General features: G+C 35.1%; 1 long non-coding RNA gene across 1 annotated transcript; it reads right to left on the reverse strand.

Moving 5' to 3' along the window:
• Positions 1 to 1,139, reverse strand: LOC148760283 (uncharacterized). Its single transcript, XR_016023150.1, has 2 exons — positions 436 to 1,139; positions 1 to 365 (listed from the first exon to the last, which is right to left on the reverse strand). It is a non-coding gene; the product is annotated as an uncharacterized LOC148760283 (long non-coding RNA).
• Between the last annotated feature and the right edge of the window lie 4,567 nt (positions 1,140 to 5,706).

The raw sequence follows: 5,706 nt of genomic DNA on the forward strand, positions 1-5,706 counted from the left end.
TTCCTAGGTTGTAATCATACTTCATTAAGCATAAACAGAAGCTTAAATACACATAATGCATGCATTACACTTGTAATTACATGCAAAACAAGTGTTAAACATAAAGTCTTGCAATTACATACAAGCATACCAGTACAACCTAAAGAAAACAGCAAGCTTAGTTATATAAAACCAGTGCAACGAAGCAAAATATACTCTGATGCTTCCACGTGTTGGTCCAATGCAAACGTTAACTCTCAACAGGACCAACTTGGTACCTACTTATGCAATAATATTAATGGTTCCACCACGTGTTGTATCTGGCTGGGCATGAATTTGTAGAACTTGAGAAGATAGAGAAGGTTGTGGTCAATAAATACATATACCTATATGGAGAAACGTTAGAAGAAAGAAAACATTCTCTAGTAATGGAGATTGGAGAGTTAAACCGCTAACCTATGGGAAAGATGGAAAATGAACTATGTCAATGTTGAGTAAAATTTCATAATTTCTTCATGCGGTTTTCATAAAATGCTACAACAGGAACAGCGACGAGAAGGCGGATGTCTCCGATTGGGTTCTGGCGAAGGAGGTAGTGGTCGTGGATGCAAAACCATCTTGGGTGCAGCGGCAACAGGTTCACCTGTATCAGTTGGAGAAGCCAGAGCTGAACGCTGTGGCTGATTGTCATTTGGACGATGTTGCTCTCCAGAAACCAGCTCTGAAGAAGCTTGATCAGTTTGAGACTGCAAGTGTTGGGGAGCCTGGTTTTGGTAACTGATCATCTCTTCGGGGCCCTCAACTGCGTCCCTGGAGGGTTGGTCAACACCCTCTGGAATAGACCCTTGAAAGGAACGACTCATCGTTTTCCCTTCCTGGAACTCTCCTATCTCTACTAGCCAATTCGATTGGTTCCTTAAATTAAGGAAGGTCTTGAAATTGTTTGATATTCGAAGGTCAGGTGGGAAAGTAAACTTCTGTGGCTTACCATAAACGCAGTTCTTAAAAATATGCCAGTCCTGAATTGCAGTCTCAGACTCAGCAAGCAGAATATAACATATTCGTACGTAAACCAAAAGGCTTCAACTTTGTTTTTAAAATAATATTGGGGGGGGACGAATCAAAGATGGGGGAATCTATCTTAATTTGTGCACGAACCTGGCTTTTGATTCTTGTTTGAGCTCTTACCAGTTACTAGAAGCCTTTTTCCAAGCAAGAAGTTTCTTGTCAGGTGCTCTGGAAAAAGAAACTAGAAGCAGAGAAGCGACAAGCACTCATATATCAAACTTGGGTCTCTTTTTCTGATAAAAAAAGACAGATAAATTTACAGCAAATTCAATGCTGATTTGGCTTGTGGTTGTGGGTTTTAACCTTCAAGATTCCCATTGTAAAGGAATTCTGACAAGCTCACGCCAGTTGATTTTGCATCAGCTTAAAAAGTGGAAATTACATCACTAAACCAAGCACAGATTCTTCACTCAACTCTTATTGGATCTTATTGATTAAGGGTCATGCCCAGAATTTTCAACATGGCTCTTGGGTGAAAGATGAGAATCTCCACATCTTTGCATTTATGTAGAAGGAACCCTTACCTGGATGTGGCAGTTGTTCGAGCTCGCAATCATAGCAGCTTAGGAAGAGGATTCCAACACAAGAATCAAACTTTATCTCCTTTTCTTGACAAACAGCAGATAATATTAAATATATGGTTAAGACTTAATAAATTCAATGCTTAGCTTGTAGGCTTCAAATTTAGCAGATTGTCATAACCTTATTCCAATTAACAGAATACGTTTTACATCAGCTTATCCGAAGCCAAATACCATTGGGATAAGACTGCAAATGCAGCAATCATATCACACCCTCCAAAACTTATTAACCAAATCCAGGCGTTTGTTCTTTACAAATTTCAACTTCGAATTCGGATTTCATCATTGATCAAGTCTTGTTAGAATTTTAAGTATTCTTAAGAAAAAACTCAAAAAACCAGCTATCTATAAAAAGAAGAAGATGACAATTACATTAAAGTTCTTGGTAATTTAAATACAAGTAGTTAACAAAAGAAAATAGAAAGCAATAACATCATAACCATGTAAGCACTAAACGTGGGCACACATGATGCAACGAGTTAGCGTGAAAGTAAAAACTAGCTCTCGACACAGCTTTTAAAATTGACAATCAAGTTTCAAACACAGAAATTTACACTCAAAATTTAAGAAAAAATATAATATCATTCAATAATTAAAAAAAAAGTTATCTAAAAACTAAGCTTAAAAGTATTATTTATAATAGCCCAATCTTACTTGACCTAACTTGGAGTGCAAGTAAAATAAATTAAAATAAAGAAGTATGTTATCTTAAACTTCCTAGAAGTACTTGTCCTCCAAGTAAAATAAAATAAAAGAAAAATCAATTATATTTATAATTCTTATGTAAGATTCTAACTAAATAAGAAAAATATTAAAATTATGAATATATCCATTTATGATTTTTAGGCTTTTATCTTCGCTTCTGATGCTCAATTTGCTCGAAGAAATTGTCTGCTAGAGGTTCTACGTCAACACAACATGCAGCAATTAAGAGAAATAAAAGAAAAAAAAAACTGAAAGCGACTATCAATCAGTAATTTAGTGACGTTATGTAGAGGTTTGTGCCTCCTTCTAGCCCCATGTTCTACAGCTTCAGACCTCAATTTCAACAAGTCTTAATGATTTCTATGTAATACAAACCAACTTCTAATAGAGTTTATGCAATTTAATTCATTAGAAAGAGGAATACAACATAGATGGAGACTTTTTTAATTTCCCTTTTGTTCGTAAATGTTGGAGCATGGCTGAAAGTCAATATCAAACCTGTTGAGATATCAACCACAGGTTTCATAAGATGCTACAATCGCTACAACAACCAGAAGACGGTGTTACTTTGGGTGAAGCTGGAGCTTGTGGATATCCATCCGGAGGATTTGATGCAGACAATGAACCAGGAGGATTCCCTGCTTTGGAAGAAACATTAGCTTGGACTGGGTGATAGCTCGGATCCGGGTATGCCACCACAGGCTCAGCTATATTTGGAACATCAGCTCCACTTGGAATTGGATACTCTTTTGTGGTCGGTGGAATATTTGGATGAACAGGAAGAACCACAGCTGGTGGTCTTCCTGACTCTGGATAAGCATCCTTTGGAGGAGACTCTTGGGGAGAATGAACCTTGGCTGGTGGTTTTCCTGACTCTGGATAAGCATCCTTTGGAGGAGACTCCTGGGGAGAATGAACCTCAGTTGGAGGTTTTCCTGACTCTGGGTAAGCATCCTTTGGGGGAGACTCTTGGGGAGAATGGCTCATCTTCCCTGGAAAATCTCCTGTTTCACTCAATACCTTGTTGGTTTGGGCTTATCTTGGTTTCTGTGGGACGGACCCGAAGGTTTTAGGACTGTTTCCACTTCAAGAAAAAGTTATTCGAAAGATACATGTATTTATTATTAAATCAAATATTAATTACTTTAAACCGTAATTCATTGTATATATAAAATCAATAAGATAAAACTACATACAGTTTGGTGTAAACCCAATTTTAAAAAGGGCCCTTTGAGAAACATTTAGTACAATACTCACCGAAGGTTGTCTAAAATCTAAAATTCCCTCTAACTATTATAATGCCCGAAAGAAAAGAATGCCATTGCTTCTGGCCTTGATGTTGTAGTAATTAAACAACCCCTTCACGAAGGAGGGAATAATTAAATCACTTAATCAGCTAAATCCATCAATATTTGTCTATATATGAATGAGACTTTGTCAGATTATAACAATGCCAGTTCCCCACCTTTTCTTATATCAAGATAACATTAAAATATTAGGATCAAAGCATCTTCAAATTAAAGCTCAATGCTAACTTTGCTTGTGGTTGCAAGATTCCTTAAGAGGGAATTATTCTCATATATAAGTATCATTAATTGATTTATTATATGAAAGGTAGATAGGGTGTGAAGATTTCACAACTATATAGTTCCAGTTCTACCTTGTGTCTATATGCAATTGGATATTATGATAAAATTTTATACCAAGATGTGGGAACTTTTTTAGTACTTAATCTTTTATCCCAAACTTTTTATTTCACTGTCTGGTTATTGCACAAACTCTAATTCCTATCCTAAAGCACCATTTTCCTTCTTTGGAAACCTAAAGAATCACACCAAGGAGAGTCTAAGCTCTAAATTATATAAAAATTCTTTTAGCATTATGCTTAAAAAATTCTGAATTATTCAAAAAAATTTTAATAAGTTATTATTTTTTATTATATTTAATAAATTTTTATATTTTTATTTTAAGTCAAATAAGCTCTTATAATTAACAATTGATTGGCCGTTTTTAGTCAAAATGTCATTTATCATTTTATTTCACATGATATGTCGATATATCATGATAGATAATGATGAGATACAATAATATGACCAATTGATAATTCATCCTTCATGTCAATGTCACATGACATAAAAAATAAATAGTATTTTGATTAATGATAATTAATAAACTATTAATTATAAGAGTTTATTTGATCTAAATTAACTTGATTGAACCTAATAAATGAATAAGATAATATTTGAATTTTCATTAATAATTTAGAGACATTTTAAAATATTATACCAATTTAAAAAAAAACTATTATAAAGAAATACATATTATCCTATACATTGATAATAAAAAATTTTAAACTTCAGATCTGTGAAAATTCAAAAGATAGGTACATATCCGTTATATTAAAATTTATACATTAATGAATTAACATAATTACTAAATAAACATGCAAGATCCAATATAAATAATTTATAGAATTTAAAATTTTTACATGTAAAAGAATAATAATCCATGACTATTACTGTAATCACATCAAGAAAAACATCAAGAAAAACAATAATCACACATCACAAATAATCCCCAAACATTCAAAACTAATCCTCCATGGTTAAAATTCTGAATTAGCATGGGGAGATTATGTATGTATCTGATAGCCAAGCCACTTAGAATATTACTGTATTTCCTCCATCAAAAGAGTGTTCAGCTTTTCATTGAAGAGATAGAATAGATAAAGCAGTTTAGTTTAAGTAACAGTTCTGATGAATCAACACAGGTTTCATAAGATAATACAACAGCCACAACAACGGGGAGGAGGAGGAGGAGGAGAAGGTGGCAGAACGGTCCTTGGAAGAGTTGGTGGGTAAGCTTCATTCGATAGTGGAGATAAATCCTTTGCTGGAAGTGGTAGTTCTACCGGCGGAGAAGTAACCTTTGCTGGAGGAGGTGATACTTTTGGCCAGCTCTTTGGAAATCCCGTCTTAGGATCTGTTGAGGAAGAATTACATTCTTCTTGTTCCTCTTTCGCCCTATATTCCTCATAACTAACATTCCCCGAAGCTGGATTTTGCTGTGGCTCTCGATAAGAACTTTGACTGCTTGGCCCAGGGTGGCTATTCTTTGAAGGTAAAAGCAACTGTTTCTGGGGAGTGATGTAACAATCATCCTGTTTTGAAGAAACCCAATTAGCTGAAGGCTGTGAAGGAACCATAACAGCAGTCTGTTCTTGGGCAGTCTCCTCAGAAAAGTCACTTGGATGATGTTGGTCAGGACAATTCCCTGCTGAAAGTGGTGGCTGCTGCTGCTTTTGTTTCTGGTTACGACCCTGGTAAGAATCTTCCTCTTTGTAGCCTTCAGCTGTGTTTCCTGACAGTAAAAT

The sequence above is a fragment of the Theobroma cacao genome, chromosome 10 (assembly GCF_053813885.1).
Source record: "Theobroma cacao isolate CCN51 chromosome 10, ASM5381388v1, whole genome shotgun sequence".
Lineage (NCBI taxonomy): Eukaryota > Viridiplantae > Streptophyta > Magnoliopsida > Malvales > Malvaceae > Theobroma > Theobroma cacao.